This window comes from Pleurodeles waltl, chromosome 12 (genome assembly GCF_031143425.1).
Source record: "Pleurodeles waltl isolate 20211129_DDA chromosome 12, aPleWal1.hap1.20221129, whole genome shotgun sequence".
Classification (NCBI taxonomy): Eukaryota; Metazoa; Chordata; class Amphibia; order Caudata; family Salamandridae; genus Pleurodeles; species Pleurodeles waltl.
Genome location: NC_090451.1, coordinates 378,653,505 through 378,673,675, shown reverse-complemented (window position 1 = coordinate 378,673,675; position 20,171 = coordinate 378,653,505).

The window sequence follows — 20,171 nt, the reverse complement described above, 5'->3', positions numbered from 1 at the left end:
CACTGACCACACTGGTCTTTTACACTGTCTCATAAGATCCCAGAGATTCTGCCCCATCACAGAAATGAGAACTTGCCTAGATTCCATGTTCCCTTCCTCTATATTCACCACGGCTGATCTCTTCTGAGCTTAAAGGCGGGTCTAAACCCTGCATGCCTTTGTAAAGGTACTATGATGGTGCAATCTTCCTGATATTCCTGACAGTATTAGTATGTCCTTCATACACCCCCTTCAATTTTCCTCAATCCCACTGGTAGAAATGATTCCCCATTTTCCAGTTACTCACCCTTGTGCCTCCCTCATTCACTACAAAACCATATACTGTTCTGGTTTCTCCTTAGTGCCTGGGTACGACACCCTTAATTTAGCATTAAGCCTGTAGCCTGTGCTTTTTACACATAGATACGTTTTTATTCATTTCATATTTTTTAGCACAGCCAGCCTTTGTTGCTTTGTTTTTATTTGTTAATCAGCGGCTTCATTCTGAGTAGACTTAGGGCCATATTTATACTTTTTGACGCAAAACTGCGCTAACGCAGTTTTGCGTCAAAAAAATTAGCGCCGGCTAACGCCATTCTGAAGCGCCATGCGGGCGCCGTATTTATTCAATGACGTTAGCCAGCGTTAGCCGGCGGCGCTGCCTGGTGTGCGTGAAAAAAAATGACGTACACCAGGCAGCGCCGGCGTAGGGGAATATGGAGCTTGGGCGCCAAAAAATGGGGCAAGTCAGGCTGAGGCAAAATTATCGCCTCAACCCGATTTGCGCCATTTTTTTCGACTCCCAACCCCCATTGAAATGACTCCTGTCTTAGCAAAGACAGGAGTCATGCCCCCTTGCCCAATGGCCATGCCCAGGTGACTTCTGTCCCCTGGGCTTGGTCATTGGGCATAGTGGCATATAGGAGAGCACAAATAAGGCCCCCCTATGCCACAAAAAAAAAAAAATACTTACCTGAACTTACCTTAATGTCACTGGGATGGGTCCCTCCAGCCTTGGGCGTCCTCCTGGGGTGGGCAAGGGTGACAGGGGGGGTCCCTGGGGGCATGGGAGGGCACCTCTGGGCTCCTTCCGAGCCCACAGGTCCCTTAACGCCTGCCCTGACCAGGCGCTAAAAAATGGCGCAAAAGCGGCTGGACGTCATTTTTTTTGACCCGCCCACTCCTGGGCGTGAATTTTGCCCGGGAGTGTAAATACGGCGCACATGCCTCGGAGTCAATTTTTTAGACGGGAACGCCTACCTTGCATACCATTAACGCAAAATGGGTGTCCACGCTAAGAAATTATGCAAACTCCATGGACTTTGGCGCTAGACGCGTCTAACGCCAAAGTATAAATATGGAGTTAGTTTTGCGTCGGAATTGCGTCAAAAAAACGACGCAATTCCGGCGCAAACAGAGTATAAATATGCCCCTTAGTTGTTTGTGCTGCACATTTTATCAGCCCTTTATACACATTAAACTTGGTGCCTTTCTCAAGACTGGCATGTGCAGTACATTATATTTTAACTAATATTGCCACTCCAGGACCTCAGGAGTCAGTCTCCAATTCCTAGACACATTAGTACATCAGGCGTGTTCTTAGAACACTGCAAGATTTATTATATAAACTCCACCTAGGCCTAAAGGGGGCAGAGGGCATTCCAGTCATGACCATTCTATGACCTAGCGGTATCACTATTTCACTGTAGATTGCCTTAATATAGTGTTTTGGAGTCGTTTTTTACAAGGTTTTTTATAGTAACATGAGGGTCTGCTTTTTCAAAAAGCCATCCCAGCTCTATAGACAGAGGTATTAATGCTGGCCTTTATTTGGTACATGTGGAAAGCTATGGTTCCTGGATATCAAGCAGGAAATACCAGTTAAAATAAATATGGTGGTAAACATATTATGACTTTAGAAATATCACAGGTTCTAATATCGATGGTAAGTATTTTGTTTGGTAATGATACAGATATTTTTGTTATATTGTTTTTTTAGATTATTTTAGCATTTTTATATGGGTTGTGGTTAGTTTAAGTGGTTTAGGTGATTAGTGGTTTGATAATAAAGCAATTAGAAAGCATTTTTAATTAATTTGTTGTGTAAAAATTATCCGTTTTTATTATCATCATGGTTTTAGAAAAAAATGTATTTAAATGATGGAGACATACTTTTGGCTTTATGAAGTTACAACTATTTTATTTATAATGGGTTGTGTGGATTATTCTGTGATTAGATTGTTTTTTTTCTAATGTCAGTTTAATTAAAACATATTTTGAGGGCCGTTCAATTGAATTAATTTTCTTTGTTGTTTTTATAAGAGAAACAACACTTTGCTATGTCTTAATGTTATTTTTTTATGTGGTGTGCCTTATTTTGTGGGATTTGTTGGGCAGTGTTTAAATGAAGAATTAAAAAAGTAAATTGAATTTGAACTTTAATTTTCATTAACGAATAGCATTTTAAATAAAGAATATATTTATATATTTTTCTGATTTTAGAAATGTTTAGGGTACATTTATTTTAGTAGTATATAATTTCCAATTATTTTTTATATATTGCGTTTTGGGGTTATGGGGACAGAGTGGGTAGTGTTTTTATAAAATGCGCATTTTTTAGTTGCTTGTTGTGTTTGCTGGTGAATTTCTTTTGAATAAACAGAAGTTGTGGAATGCATTATTTTGGGTATTTTTCATAAAAGTATCATTTAAATTTAAGCAATTTGTGTTCTGTGTTCTTTTGCTTAAAATTTTGTACGGTTGAACAGTTTTGTTTCTTTTTATTAATTATAAAATAATGGAGTGTTTTTATTATGTAGAATATTGTAGTGTATTTCTCTCTTACAAATATAAAATACAATGTAGGTGGATTTTTTTAGTCAATGTTGTACATTTGATACCCCAACCTCATTTCTGCTCTAACCCTGATGTTTATGGAAATAGAGGTTCAAAAGTTAATGACCTCCCATCTTCAATTATGTAATTCACCCAAGGTTTGTCTGACTACAGTTAGAATAATAAATCATACCACCCAATCTAATATATAGAATTTTCAAAATGTTTGTGGAATTTGACTTAGATTACTATATTTAACCCCAAATATTTATGCACATTTCCCAAAGCATGTGGGGCTAGAGGTGGACCCTTATCCCCTGCCTCCTCCATTTATGTACGTTTACTCAATGTTAGTGGGAGTGAAAGAATAGTAAATGGCACCCCTCTGATGTATGCACTTTCCCTAATATTTTGAGATTTAACTTAGAATATTAATTCACAATATCCTGATGTTTGCAGTCAATGTAGAATAGTACATCCAACCCCTCTTCTAATTTATACACTCTCCACAGTGTTTGTGGGATTGCAATTAAAAACGTAAGTAGCACCTATCTTATTTATGCACTTTCCCCAATTTTTGTGGACTGGAACTAGAGTAGTAAATCGCCTCCTGCCGCAATGTATTCATTTTCCTCAATATTTGTGAGACGAGTTGGAATAGTAAATCTGATTCTTCTTTCAATTTATAAACTTTACACATTTTTTGTGGCTAGGAGTTAGAATAATAAATCATCACCTCCATACACATTCTTTTCACCATGTTGTTGGATTGATGTTAGATTAATTGAACAGACTTTGCCACCTTTCCCCAATGTAGACACTTTCAGAACTGTTAGTCAGATTGGAATTACAATAGTACATCACACCTGAAAAATATATATCTATGTCCCCAGTGTTTGTGGACCTTCAGTAGCAATATTAACTGTGAGCTGACCAAATGTATGTACAATCATAAATGCTTTGTTAGACTGGTGTGAGAATAATAATTCTGCTCTCTATTCATACATTTCCTTCATCTTGTGATTGAGGGATATAAGTTAGAACTGTAAATCAGCCTCAACCTCATAAAGGTATATAATTTTCACAAATGTATTATAAACTTTTCTTAGTATAGTAAATTTGGGAACCTTAATTTTACATATTTAAAATATTTTTCAAATGGAGTCTATTAGTTATAGGGAAAGCCAAGATTAATGGTATTTAATGAGATACAATAATGACTTACAAGTGAATTCTGATATAATGAAACACAGGCACTATATCAATATAAAACAAATGATAATGTAAGTTGCATGATCACAAAAGCTATTTGACAGTACATAGATTAGTACTACTTTACATTTGCTAAATGTAATTCACTTGTGTTCTTCTGGAGATATCTGAAGATATATGCCTCTATGTCTCTCATCTTTTCTGAACAAATATCTCCCCCAAGTGGTGGAGATCTTCACACAATTATGTATAGGTTTTAGTAGTAAATCAGGGAAGGGAAAGGGAGAGTTGTCGGAAAATACGGACTAATTTTGTCTAAATTGTAGGAATTAAGGAATATTAGAGGTTTAGAGATGAACACATGACATAACTCTGAATAAGATTAAGGGCCTCACTATGAGTTTGGGGGACCTAGGACCGCTATATTTGCAGTAGCAGTCCAACCACCACAATCCAGACTGTCCGACTGTCAGATCACTATCCTGCTGGTCGGACAACCAGGAGACCCTCCACAGAATCAGTGATCCCGATGGGTTGGCGGCAGTGAGTCATGCTGGGTTCAGCACCGCCATGCTGATCACAACTTTGCTTTCTGCAAGCCTTTTTATGGCAGAGTCCCCGCCATGAAAAGTCTGGCAGAAAGGCAGAATTGGAATATACAGGGAGGCCCCTGCACTGCTCATGACAATGTTGTGGGTAATGCACGGCCCCCCTCTGACACCACCCTTGGAATGCGCATTCTCTGCAATGGCAGACAGTGCTCATTCTTGGTGTGCTGTGTGCAATGGTATTGGCCTCAGCTTCCTGAGGGAGCCAAGACCAATTCCACTGCACTGTTTTCACCAGGCTGACTGGCGGGAATGTCATATTACTTGATGGTTGCCTCTCCACCACTGTATTGGAGTTCAGGCGGTTCAACGGTCAAACTTGTTATACGGCCCTAAGATATTTTAAATTTATACAATACACATTTAAGTCTACTACAATAGCACTACTGACTGAATAGGTTTAAATGTACTGCAGCCTATACCTGGAGAAAGATAAGCACCAAACAAGGCAATTATTGTTACAGCAACACACGCCAATAAAAATGAAAGGAGGCATGCAATAACACTAACACACAGAGAAGCATAAACAATAAGCTAAATCAAAACTCATTTTCAATGACACATTATTACTTGAATTAATTTTAAATGTATTACTACATATGTTTTTCAAATCTAAGCTTCTTAATGTATTTAATAATATTTTATAAATTTAAAAAACGTGTTACCAATATTGTGATCATTCAACAAAAATTATATTGTAAGGTCAGGGGAGGTAACATTAACATTTATTTTAATTTAACTAAAAAAATAATAAAATGTAAAAAGTCAATTTAATATTATCTTTGGTTTTAGTGCAGATGTGTTGTCTCTCTTACTATGGTAGTCCTCTGTAAATAGGATTTAATATTTATTTTACATTATTTACACTTAATTTTCATAAAATCCCCCTTACTATCTACAGGAGGACTGCCAACTTCCCAGGGTCAATACAATATAAGGAGGAGGGCCTCACAGCCCCCCTCCTTGAGCCATTTATAGCCCTGGGGACCACTAGCCCCCAGAGCCAGCTCCTGCTATCTTCCAAGGTGCCCATCCTTGGGAGGTAGCTGTTTATTTCTGCTTGGCAGGAGCTGATAGCTCCCAACCATGTGGCAGCTGGCCAAAAAGCCTGGCCTGCAGCCAGCCCGATGGCCAAACCCCTCAAACCACCCAGCCTTGCACTGCGCATGGACTTTGGCCATGTGCTGCGGGAGTTGGGTTCGGTTCTGTGTGGCCCCCCCTTTCCTGGTCAATTTCAGCCCCGGAAACACCATTCCCCAGGGCCCACTACAACTTCATGGAGGGCACGTGGCCCCATCCCCCAGCCAATTTTCGCCCCATCATGCACCGTTTTTTTGACAAACATTTTACTGCAAATATTACATTGATATTATCAATCATGTTATCAAAGATTTCATCAGTGCTGTAATTTGTGTGGTAATTAGCAGTGCATGCGACAGCACAAGTTATAGTTACCCTAGGGCACGAGTTATAGTTACTTGGAGTAACTAAGTATAACAAGTGAATTTCTGTGGTTTTGTACATGTAAAATACGAGCCTAACTATACAATTCCTGTAATCTTTGTTTTTTAAGTTAATTTCTATGTTTTTTAAATTCTATTTCCTAACTATGATGTCCTGTAACCCTTGTTTTTTCAGTGAATTTTTATTGATTTCGTTACTATATGCTAATCCAAGCACCGCAGTGCACAGCCGGAGGTCTGCTAACATTCCTGGAGGCCAACCACCCAACCTTGCGCAGGGCCTTTGGCCATGTGCAGCGGTAGTTGGCTGCAAGTCTATGTGGCCCCTTCCCCTAACTGATTTTGTTCCTATGGAACCCACCCCCCTGGGGCCCGGCCTTCTAAAAATATTTTTTGGGAGGGGAGGGGGACTACGTGGCCCCCTTCCCTGGGTCCATCTTGGCCCAGGGACCCCATCCCTCGGGGCCAGGTCTTATAAATTTTTCATTATTTGGGAGAGAGGGCTATGTGGTCCCCCTCCACCATCCGATTTGAGCCCCAGAGACCCCATCTCCTGGGGCCCATCCTAAACATTACATTTTTTTGGCGATCGCCAGTAGGTAGCTATAGTTAGGACCTAGTTTCTATAGAAAAAACTATTTTTGACTTCTTATCTCTTTGGCTCTCGTTGATGAATCTTCACAATATTTTCTAACAAAATGTTGTCTTGACAATTTTGTCTGTGAAGCGGGGCAGAGAAAAAGGAGGGTCCCAAAATGCATTTTTCCCATGCATTTGGGATTTTGAACATGACTACAGCCCAAACCGCTGGACAGAATTACATCAAATTTGGCAGAAAGATACCTCTGGGTCCAAAAAGAGCCCTTTTTCCTATTTGGTGTAAATCTGTTCAGTGGTTTTTGACATAGTAAAGAAAATTCAAATTTGTAGATATAGGGAAGCAAAGGCTCTGCGAACCTTCCCGATCTCATGCTCAGATTTGATTGCCTGCCAACACTTCTACAAGGAAGTGTTGGCAGCCATCTTGGGACTCAGCCAAGTCCCAGAAAAACAGATAAAAAAGACAGAAAAATGAGAAAAGGGGCCAAGGTAGAGATACTCAGTCCCTGTGGCTCTGGTGCTGGGGACCTAGGGGGACACCCCCCCCCCGGGCAAAAATGAACTTCAAAAACAAATTATACGAATTTGCGACAGGCTAAAAAAAAAAAGTGCAGTCTCCCTCCCCGGGGCTTATATTTATTAGTTTGTTGAGGGCCCCCCACCCTCAGAGCCATCACATCCCTGGGGCGAAATTGCTTTGTTATAGTTGGGTACAGTCCTACAGGGCTAACATTCAATTATATTTGGGGGTCCGTGTGGCGCCCCCAGCAGCTCCAGGGACTTCCACCTCCCCAGGGCTAAACAATCAATTGATGCAGGGGGCCCGTACGCCCTCCACAGCCCAGGGTACTGCCACCTTCTCAGGGCTATTCATTTTAACTAAGGAGGTAGAGAGTGCCCCCTCAACAGCCCTGCAACTGCTATCTCCCCAGGGCTGAACTAAAATAATGAAGGATGTCCATCATGGCCCCACAGCCCTGGGGACCAGTACCTTTCTGAGCCTAAATTAAACATTGAAGGTGGGCCATGTGGCCCCCCTCAAGGGTCCAGAGCTGGCTCCTGCTATGTCCTGTGGTGCCCTCCACCAGGACATAGGTGTTTGCTCTGACTTGGCGGGAGCTTTGAAAGCTCCCACCAAGTCAAAGCAAAGACTCCGGTCTCAGCAAGTGAGAGCTCTCAAACAGCTCTCGCTTACTGGGACCAGAGGTTTCCTCTGTTTCCCTGCTCACAGAGATGCAGACAGGGGGACAGTGGAAACAATTTCTCTCACAGGTAGGAAGCTGCATGCTTAGCAGCTCCCTGTCCGTGAAAGCAGTGCTGGCTCCCACAGGAGGAGGGGTACTGTCTGGGAACATGGGAGCCTTCGGGCTCCCCCCGCTGTCCAATTGCACACTGGGTGCCTTGGGGGTCACCCAGGGCATATGGCCGGACCCTGAGGATAGGGTCCCTGGGGCTGAGATCAGCCCATAAAGGAGGGCTGCATAGCCTCCTCCTCCGGAGCCGAAATTGGCTGGGGAGGGAGGCTGTGTGGACCCCCCATTGAATTGCAGTAGGCCCCGGGGATGGGGTTCCTGGGGCCAAAATCGGCCAGGGAAGAGGGAGGTTGTGCAGCCCACTCCCCCTCACTGACCACTAACCCAATGATGTAGCACTTACTAACGAACCAGTAGAAAGTACTCCAGTTGGAAAGACATTTTGTGCAAAACTGTGGATAAATGAGTGGGTGAGCTTTTGTTCTGGCCATGAGGCTCATTTTACAGAAATTAAACCTCAACAGGAAACACTTAAAAATCTAAACATAGCAGGTCCCCCAAATGAAGCTCCACTTCTGGGAAGGACAACTTATCCTAACTCCTGGGCTTGTCAAAGGTAAAGCAAGTGTGTCTACTCCACGATTCCATATTGAAAAATGATCTGAAATTCTTTGTGGAAGTGAATGCATCTTTCCTCTATTGGAGCACAATCAGACACTCTCACACCCACTCTCAAAACCAGACACTCTCACAACCACTCTCACTCCCAGAGGCACCCTCTCACACCTGTTCTTGCACTCAGAGAGACAGGCCCTGCAGCCAACTCCAGCTGAGCATAGACAAAGACCATGTGTAGCAAGGGATTGGGTGGTTAGGGAGGTTGGTTGCAGGGACTGGCTGCAGGCCAAGCCCTGCAGCCAACCCCCACTGCACATGGTTAGGTGATTATAGGGGGTTGGTCACATGGCCTGACTGCAGGCCAGGCCCTGTGGCCAACACCTACCGCACACAGGCAAGGCCATGTGCTGCAGTGTGTGAATTAATGCATCGTAATAAAAATGAATTTAAGTTAGAAAAACCATAGACATTCACTGAAAAAACAAGGGTTACATGGATATTATAGTTAGTGTTGGACCTGGCCCTTTTGGCAGGTTCATCCCCTGACTTCTTGCCTCCTTCCTCCTATTTTTTCTGAACTCTTGTTGTTGGCTCTAGGACTCTGAGCACTTTATTACTGCTGATCAGTGCTAAAATGCAGGTGCTCTCACTTCTAAAGTTGGTATGATTGGCTTATACCTAATTGGCATATTTAATTTACCTGTAAGTCCCTTGTACAGTGGTATCCCTATACCCAGGGCCTGTAAATTAAATGCTACTAGTAGGCTTGCAGCACTGCTTGCACCACCCACTGAAGTAGCCTTTCAAACCTGCCTCAGGCCTGCTAGTGCAGGGCCTGGTGTGCAGTTTGCTGCCACGGGGACCTGGCATCTAAGTTTACTTGTCAGGCCCAGAACTCTCCTAAGGTAGACCCTAGCTAGCCTTATGGGCAGGGTGCTATGTTTGTAGAAGGCAGGACATGTGCCTGGTTGTATGGCCGGTCCCGGTAGTGACAAACAGCCTGTTTGGTTTCTCACTGCTTTGAGTGCTGCCCTCTCATAGGATTGCATTGAAAATGTCCTGTCTTATGTGTAGGGGGTATTGTCTGATTTATGAGGGGTAGCGTAGGCAAGTTTGATATGGTTGTAATGGTAGTGAGAAATGCTGCTTACTGGTATATGTGGATTTTTCATTACTATGATAGAAATGCTACTTCTAGAAAGTAAGCATTTCTCTGTGTTTATGACTGGTGTTTTGCAGCTTGACTCCAATCCATGTCTGTGAGGAGTGACAGTTGGGCTTTGTGCATACTTCTCAGAAAACCTTTACACAGGGAGGGTGGAGGTGTTACAGAGGTGCATCTGCATTTTGAATAGTCTTCCTGGGCTGAGAGGCGTGGCACACATGCATCTGTAAAGACTATGCCCTGGCCTCACACAAAAGGGTCATTTACCCCCAACTGATGTTTGGAGCCTGTGCTGGAGGAGAGAGGGGGCACTTCCAGAGCCAGTTGTAACTGGTTGGAACCTGCTCTCCCCTTCTTTGTTAACCCACTGCAAAAACTGTGTATAAATACAAAGGATTTTGCACCACAATTTGGAACACTTTTGGAGACACTCTGAACTTACTTTAAACTGAACACGGAATGCTGCTGGCGAGTGCGCTCCTACCATGCCCCCGGGGCAGAGCACGCTCCTAGGAGTGCTTCCGGGGCACAAGCAGGCACCCACTCTGGTGCCTGCCCTCTGCTATGTCCCGGGCGGGCTCTGTGCTTGTCAGGAGGAGACGGGCAGGGAAGGAAGCGTCATTGGAGGCTCCCTGCCCAACCGGGCCCCTAGCTGTTTGGTGGTTGGGCAGGGAGGAATAATGACTCATTGGAGGCTCCCTTTGCCCTAGTGGAGCCTTGATATTGTCCCTGAAGACCGCGGGTGGGGTCCTCGCCGGAGGACACCCGCGCTGCCAGGTCCCCCGTCTTTGCCCCCATTGTTGTGCTGGTTTTGCTCCCCCACTCTGGAGGGCCAGTTGCAGCCTGGGGGGGGGGGGGCTAGAGTTTGCGGGCCCTAGGAGGGGCCCAATCTAAAAAAAGACAGGGTGCATGCTGCCCCCCTCCCTCTAAAATCACCAGACGGCCCCCGTGTGCGCAGTGGAGCACCGGGGGCCCACTAGAGGTGCCTTTTCCTCATGACAACAGGTACTTTTTTGTGGACATATGATTTCAAATGTTCCTAGTATGGACATTATTGATTAATATGTTTTCCTGCCTCTTTGGATGATGCGCCATATAAGTGCTGATGTTCCTTTTATGGACATTCTATGCTGATATGTTTTTAGTACTTGCTGTATGTTTTATAATGTTCCTGGTATGGACATTTATGATATTTCCATGACAGGTGCATTTCTTTAGTAATGTGATTCCTGACTACTGCTTGTGTAGCAGAATAATAAGTAACCTGTGTGTTATGTGTGACTGCTGCTGGTTTCTGCTGAGTAACTATTGTGTAACATTCTGACAACTGCTTGGGTAGCAGGGTATTACTGACATGTTGTGTCTGGTCTTATAATGTTGTGTACAATACGGTTTATTTTCATATAACTTGGTGTTGTGTATCCTTTGTGGTGGGGATAGGGAGTCACTTGTGTTGTGTGTTGTGCAAACGCTTTACACATTGCCTTTCAGATAGGCCTGACTGCTCATGTCAAGGTACCAAGGGGGTGAGCAGGAGTTATCTTGGACGTGTAATTCCCTTGCCCTGACTAGAGTGGGTGGGTTTTGTCTGGCTTGGGTGCATACCCTAGCAAACCAGAAACCCCATTTCTAACAGTTAGGAAATAGAATTAAGAAAACCTTAGAAATTCACTTAAAAAAACAAAGGTTACAGGGACGTTGTAGTTAGGTTCAGAATTTACTCACACAAAACCAGAGCAATTCAGCAGTTATAGTTATAGTTATTTCAAGTAACTAGAATAAGTAGAAATTCAGAACCTATCTTTATCGTCCCTGTAACCTTTGGTTTTATATATATATATATATATATATATATATATATATATATATATATATATATACTGTATATATATATATATATATACACATATATGGTCTTTTAAGTGAAGATATATCTATATATATATTTATATTCTCCGAAAAAGGGAGCCCCCAACTCTGCAGGGTGGCCTCATCAAATGGGTTTGGAGCAACCCATAAATCCAAGAACAAAAGAACAGAGATTATGAAGCCCAACTCCAGTGCTGCATAGCATTTTATTCCATCATGTTTAAGCAGCATTCTCTGTATCCTTTTATCAAACAGCACGTTTCATTTCCAATCTTATTTTCTTATTTCCTGACACGTTTCAGCTCCGTAGAGCCTTGTTCACAGGTGATTCTATTTTTATAAAGTGATTGCGTGCTGGTAACCAAACTGTCATGTGATAGTAATATCAAAGCATACATCTCCCATAGTGCACTGCCAAGCATAATCCGATATACCTTTAAAGGCAGAATAGATTTTAAATACAGCATGATTGCGTTTCAACATCCTGCATGATGTAAAAGTTTCATATTGTTCAGTGCACCAATATGTGGTAGCTGCATCTCGTGATTTCATAAATAAACAGTCCGGTTAAAACATTTTCTCAGTCTATTAGGTAAAATGCTGCAAATGTAATATCTCGGAATGCTAGCAGCCTGGAAAAGTCGAAAAGAGAATATTCTCCTCTCTGATAAAAGGATACAGAGAATGCTGCTGGTTTGCCACTTATGTTTACATCCTCTAAACTCGGTCAAAAACCCGCTGGACACTTACCTGTTGGTGCAAGCGCATGGGGATTGACCAAGCCCATAATAAATTAAAAAAGAGAAAGAACTCTGCATTCGCAAGGATTGCATCAGAAAGCTTTTAATCAAAAATTGCATCCATGTCGAGAGAACAAACACCATCACTGACGCGTTTCAACAAGTTGTCTTGTTCACGGTGATTATTGGCGAATGCATTCATTCTCTTAATTAGGCAATTTATGGTCTCTGTTTGTGAAAGTCCATTCTGGGAATTGTTGTTCCATATGCATTTCGGCAGAATAAGAGCATTACAAATCAGAATGAGCTACATCCCAATAGTATCTTCACATGCCTTCACATTATCATAGCGTTACGCTCCACTTTACGCTCCACATATTTAATTATTATTGGCAATAACATCTTGCCTTTTCTTTTTGCTCACGCTGAATACTTAGATCATATTGTGCTCCTCCAACAGCCTTCGATCACCTTATTAGCCAAAATGGATGCCACTTCATACATTTGATATTATTCCTGGGCCTAAAACTTCCAACACTTGCCAATCTTCCGGAGCTTTTAAATAAAATCACGATGAATACGGGGTTGCCCGGGTCCTTGATTTGGAGATGCAATTGATGGGCAATTTTGCCACAGTGTCCTCAATAATATTGAGTAATCTGAAATTAGAAGCAGTGCACTAGCAGTGCGGATGCAGCTCCAGGATGTTCCTCCACAGGATCTAGAACGTGAACTGTCAAAGATTATCGCTGAGACCTACTGCTAGACCTGACAGCCTTAGGGTGGTCACCCCTAACTTTTTGCCTGACTCCCTCCACTTTTTGGACACTGTTTTTGCTGGCTTTTAGACTCTGCACACTTTACCACTGCTAACCAGTGCTAAAGTGCATATGCTCTCTCCCTTAAAACATGGTAACCTTGAATCATACCTGATTGGACTATTTAATTTACTTATAAGTCCCTAGTAATGTGCACTCTATGTGCCTAGGGCCTGTAGATTAAATGCTACTAGTGGGCCTGCAGCACTGGTTGTGCCAACCACTTAAGTAGCCCCTTTTCCTTGTCTCAGGCCTGCCACTGCAAGGCCTGTGTGTGCAGTTTCACTGTCACCTCGACTTGGCATTTAAAAGTACTTGCCAAGCCTAAACCTCCCCTTTCTCCACATTTAAGTCACCTCTAATGTGTGCCCTAGGTAACCCCTAGAGAAGGGTGCTGTGTGGGTGAAAGGCAGGACATGTACCTGTGTAGTTTACATGTTCTGGTAGTGTACAACTCCTAAATTCGTTTTTGCACTACTGTGAGGCCTGCTCCCTTCATAGGCTAACATTGGGGCTGCCCTCATACAGTATTGAAGTGGTAGCTGCTGATCTGAAAGGAGTAGGTAGGTCATAGTTAGTATGGCCAGAATGGTAATATAAAATCCTGCTGACTGGTGAAGTTGGATTTAATATTACTATTCTAGAAATGCCACTTTTAGAAATGAGCATTTCTTTGCACTTAAATCTTTCTGTGCCTTACAATCCACGTCTGGCTGGGCTTAGTTGACAGCTCCTTGTGCATTCACTCAGACACACCCCAAACACAGGGTACTCAGCCTTACTTGCATACATATGCATTTTGAATGGGTCTTCCTGGGCTGGGAGGGTGGAGGGCCTGCTCTCACACAAAGGACTGCCACACACCCTACTGGGACCCTGGCAGACAGGATTGAACTGAAAGGGGACCTGGTGCACTTCTGAGCCACTCTTTGAAGTCTCCCCCACTTCAAAGACACATTTGGGTATAAAACAGGGCCTCTGCCCTACCTCATCAGACACTTGCTGGAGAAGAAACCTGAACCAGAACCTGCATCCTGCCAAGAAGAACTGCCTGGCTGCCTAAAGGACTCACCAGACTGCTTTCTTCAAAGGACTGCTGCCTTGCTGTTGCCCTGCTGCCTTGCTGAACTCTTGTCTGGCTGTAAAAGTGCTCTCCAAGGGCTTGGATAGAGCTTGCCTCCTGGTCCCTGAAGTCTCAGGACCAAAAAGACTTCTCTTTTTCACTTGGACGCTTCGTGCGCCAAAATTTTCGACGCACACCTTGTTCCGCAGCGAGAAAAACGCCACACACCGACGCTGATCGACGCGACACCTTCGGGATGACCGGAACTTCCACGCACGGCCTCGCAAGGACAACGCCGCCCGACCCCCAGAGGAGAAATCGACGCGACGCCTGCTGTGAGAGTGAAACTTCGACGCACAGTCCCGCAGAACGACGCGCAGCCGGTAAACAAGCAGAAGAATCCACGCACAGACCCAGGACATCTGGTAATCCCCGCGATCCACAGAAAGAGACTGTCCGCGCACCGGAAAACGACGCACGACTTCCCCGCGTGAAAAATAACGATACAAGTCTGTGTGTGCTGGGGAGAAATCGACGCACACACCCTTTTTCCACGTATCTCTTCTTCTGTGGCCCTCTGAGGAGATTTTCCACTCCAAACCAGGTACTTTGTGCTTGAAAGCGACTTTGTTTGCTTTTTAAAGACTTAAGACACTTTATATCACTTTTCAGTGATATCTCTACAAATTCACATTGCATCTTTATTCGTTTTGACCTACAATTATCCTGATAAATATTATATATTTTTCTAAACACTGTGTGGTGTATTTTTGTGGTGCTATATGGTGGTATTGTATGATTTATTGCACAAATACTTTACACATTGCCTTCTAAGTTAAGCCTGACTGCGCGTGCCAAGCTACCAGAGGGTGGGCACAGGATAATCTTGGATTGTGTGTGACTTACCCTGACTAGAGTGAGGGCTTTTGCTTGGACAGGGGGTAACCTGACTGCCAACCAAAAACCCCATTTCTAACATTGGTGATCAGCGGTGAGGATAGGACTTGTATTTGTGCAGTGACATACAGTAGCTAAATATTTCACTACCTACCCACAGTTGAAGGTCAACTTGATTTTAGCTCTTTTTGCAAATTCGTTTTTCCTGACAATTTTCAAAAACTAAATCCTCACTCAACATGTCTCTGACTGGGTCTCAGATAGGAGACGTTGACCTAGTCCTGTTGGATACATATACGGTCAAACAACTAAAAGGATTCTGCAGGGCAATGAGGGTACCCACCCAAGGGGACTCCAAAAAGGAGGACTTTCAAGTGGCACTGAGGGCCTGGGCAGAAGCCCATTTAGAAGAGGATGATGAGGAAGAGGAGCCAGAAAATGGCCCCTCAGAGGATTTGTTGCTATCTGTGGATGGTGTTACCACTGCAATTGTGCCCCCTTCCAGACCAGGGAGCAGTGTCTCTGTGCAAAGCCTGACCGCTGAGGAAAGGAGAGAAGAAAGGGAGTTCCAATTGCAAATGGCAAAACTGAAAATTGAGGCTCAACAGGAGGAAAGAAGGGCAGAGAGGGAAGCCAAGCAAGCTGAGGCTGAAAGAGCAGCCAAACAGATTGAAGCTGAAAGAGCTGAAGCTGCAGCCGAGAGAGCCTTGGCTGAAAAGAAACTTTTATTGGCTCATGAACTGATTCTCAAGGAGCTGGATCTCAAGGCAAAGCATTCTGAATCCAGCAATAATGGTGGCAGCATACTGACAGGACCTGCTGGAGAAAAGAAGGTTCGTATACCCAAAAATGTGGTGTCCAGTTTTGTGGTGGGAGATGACATAGATAAATGGTTAGCTGCTTATGAAGTTGCACTAAGGGCTCATGAGGTTCCTGAAGGGCAATGGGGGGTAGCTATGTGGGGTTATGTGCCGCCATTGGGGAGGGACACACTTCTCACATTGGATCAACCTGATCAAAACACATACCCACTTCAGAAAGCCACTTTACTTGCCAAGTTTGGGCTGACCCCTGAGGGATACCGTCAGAGGTTCAGGGACAGCACCAAACAAACCACACAAACATGGGTAGCTTTCTTTGACTTTTCCAGTAAGGCACTGAATGGATGGGTGCGGGGCAACAAAGTAGATGATTATGAAGGGTTATATCACTTGATTCTGAGAGAGCATATGCTTAATACTACTTTTACAGAGTTGCGCCAGCACTTAGTGGATAGTAAGCTGACTGATCCCAGGAAGCTTGCTGAGGAGGCGGACCCCTGGGTTAGCACCAGAGTGTCCAAGAAGGTACCTGGGGGGGACACCCACAAAGGTGGTCAGGGTTCCCAACAGAAGAAAGAGGGGGGAGAAAAACTTACAGATAAGGAACTCTCCAAGGCCCCCAAAATAATTCCCAGGGAGAGGGTGGCAACCATTCCTTTTCCAGATTTGGGAAAAAGCCAGGGACATATGATAGGTCAGGGAAATCCAACCCCAAATGCATGGAGTGTTACCAGTATGGTCACTATAAAGGCGACCCCCAGTGCTCCAAGAGAGCCCTGTCCACTACTGGACAGACACCTGGGTTGACTAGTGTAGCGCTCGGGGGGAGATGGACCCAGATATCTTTGGGGAACAGGTAGAGATTTCCCTAGTGTCCCTGGGAGAAGGAGAAATGGTGCCCAAAGCCCACATGCCCCAAAATACTTCCAAGTACAGGCAGTGGGTCACCATTGATGGGCAGAAGGTGGAGGCTCTGCGTGACACAGTAGCCAGTATGACTACTATCAAGAGACAGCTGGTGTCAACAGAGCAGATAGTCCCTAATACATTCCACCAGGTCATAGTCGCTGACAATCGTGAGAGTCACCTACTGGTGGCTCTGGTTCCCTTTGAGTGGGGGGGGTCTCTGGTACTCTGAAAGTAGCTGTGAGTCGTGCCATGCCTGTAGATTGTATGTTAGGCAATGATCTTGAGCATACTGCTTGGAAAGAAGTGGAGCTCAGATCTCACCTGGAGATGCTAGGGTTACCTGAGTGGGTCTGCATGACCACACGGTCCATGGCTGACCGAGAGGGAAGTCAAGGGCGTCTGGAGCCTGGAACAATGGCCCAGAGAGCTGCCAAGAGGAGGGGCAAGGGGCGCGGGAAACCAGTCCCAGAAGTTCCCGCAGTGGTTGACGGGGCTCCTGAGGAGGAGGCTCCCGAGCCAACTGGGGAAGACATTGCCACCCTAGGTGACCTACCTGAGCTTTCTGGCTGGCAAGTTGAGGGTGGACCCACCAGGGAGGAATTCTGCAAGGCGCAGAAAGAATGTCCCACTGTAGAGGGTCTGAGGAAGCAAGCCTCAGACCAGGCGGCAGGTGAAGCCTCTGGCGATCACCACATATATTGGGAGAATGATCTCCTCTACAGTGAGCCTAAGGTTCCGGCCTTTGGGGCAGCGCGTGCGCTGGTGGTCCCCCAGTGTTACCGAACCTTCCTACTGGGTCTGGCTCACGACGTTCCCCTGGCAGGACATTTGGGGCAAGGCAAGACCTTTGACAGGCTTGTCACCCACTTTTATTGGCCCAGAATGAGGACAAACTCAGATAAGTTCTGTAGATCTTGTCCTACCTACCAGGCCAGTGGTAAAGCAGGGAAAAGGGTTAAAACCCCCTTGATTCCACTTCCTGTCGTTGCACCCCCTTTGAAAGGGTGGGCATCAACATTGTTGGTCCATTGGACCCCAAAACTGCCTTAGGCAAAAGGTTCATCCTGGTTTTCGTGGACCATGCCACCCGTTACCCAGAGGCAATCCCTCTGAGGACCGTAACTGCACCGGTGGTGACCAGAACTCTGATGGGGATATTTACCCGTGTGGGATTCCCAAAGGAGATAGGGGGTGATTCCGACCCCGGCGGTCCTTGACCGCCAGGGCCGGGGTCGGCGGGAGCACCGCCAACAGGCTGGCGGTGCTCCTAAGGGCATTCTGACCGCGGCGTTATGGCCGCGGTCAGAACCGGAAAACCGGCGGTGTCCCGCCAGTTTTCCGCTGCCCTGAGGAATCCCCCATGGCGGCGCAGCTTGCTGCGCCGCCATGGGGGATTCCGACCCCCTCACCGCCATCCTGTTCCTGGCGGCTTCGACCGGTGAGGGGTGTCGTGGGGCCAATGGCATGGGCACTGCAGGGGCCCCCGTAAGAGGGCCCCACTTTGAATTTCAGTGTCTGCTTAGCAGACACTGAAATTCGCGACGGGTGCTACTGCACCCGTCGCACACCTTCCACTCCGCCGGCTCCATTCTGAGCCGGCTTCCTCGTAGAAGGGTGTTTCCCACTGGGCTGGCGGGCGGCCTTTTGGCGGTCGCACGCCAGCCCAGTGGGAAACCCAGAATGACCGCCGCGGTACGTTCTTCTGGCGGTTCCCGCTTGGCGGGCGGCTCCCGCCACCCGCCAAGCTTGGAATGACCCCCATAGTGTCCGACAGAGGCACTAACTTCATGTCTGCATACATGAAGTCTCTGTGGGAAGCGTGTGGAGTAACCTACAAGTTCACCACACCCTATCACCCCCAATCTAATGGTCTTGTGGAGAGATTCAACAAGACCTTGAAAGGCATGATTGGTGGCCTCCCTGAGGCCATGAGGTGTAAGTGGGACGTCCTCTTACCATGCCTTCTCTTTGCTTACCGAGAGGTCCCCCAGAGGGCGGTGGGGTTCAGTCCCTTTGAGCTTCTCTATGGGTACCCTGTCAGGGGACCCTTAAGCATTGTCAAGGAGGGGTTGGAGAGAGCTCCAAAGGCGCCCCCTCAGGATGTGGTCAGCTACATGTTTGCCCTCCGCAACCAGATGACCCGCTTCTGGAAAGAGGCCCAAAGTAACCTTGAGACCAGTCAAGAGGTAATGAAATGCTGGTATGACCAGAAGGCCACCCTCGTAGAGTTTCAACCTGGAGAAATAGGGGGTCATTACAACATTGGCGGTAAAAGCCGCTTACCGCCGTGCAGAAGACTGCCAATACACAGAATTCCGCCACAGCTATTATGACCCACAGCACGGAATCCGCCGAAATTCAGACACCCACACAAGTCCGCCACACCAAAGGTCAGTGATAAACTGGCGAAAACAAAACCTCCACCGTCACGCCAACAGAAACACACCCATGCTATCATGACCCACGAATCCACGCGGCGGTCTTTCAACCGCGGTATTCCGTTGGCGGTACACACCGCCGCGCTCAAAATACACACACATCTCCAAAACACCGCCACATTGGACAAATCGAATTACACACACATGAGACACATACAAACACCACTCCCACACACTCAATACAATATAAAACACACACCCACATCACCCACAAACCACTACGACCAAAAATTAGAGACGAAGGCGACAGAGAGATAGCACAGCAATAGACAACCCCACAACACAGAGGCACACAACACCATCACCCATACAACATCCACGCACAAAACACCCCACATCACCACACTCATCAACACATACACCACCCCACACATCACCTACACCACCCCAAGTCACGCCAAAAACACCCCAGGTTTTCTGAGGAGGAGCTCAGGGTCATGGTGGAGGAAATCCTACGGGTAGAGCCACAGCTATTTGGAGCACAGGTGCAGCACACCTCCATAGCCAGGAAGATGGAGCTATGGCGAAGAATCGTCGAAATGGTCAACGCTGTGGGACAGCACCCAAGAAATCGGGAGGACATCAGGAAGAGGTGGAACGACCTACGGGGGAAGGTGCGTTCAGTGGTCTCCAGGCACAACATCGCGATTCAGCGGACTGGCGGCGGACCTCCACCTCCTCCCCCACAACTAACAACATTCGAGGAGCAGGTCTTGACCATCATGCATTCAGAGGGCCTCGGAGGAGTCGGTGGAGGAATGGACACTGGTAAGTCAAATCTTAACTATCATATCCCCCACCCTACCTGCATGCTATCACACACCCCCACCCTCAACCCCTCCCCTATCACTCCAACTCCTCACTAATGTACTAACAACACAAA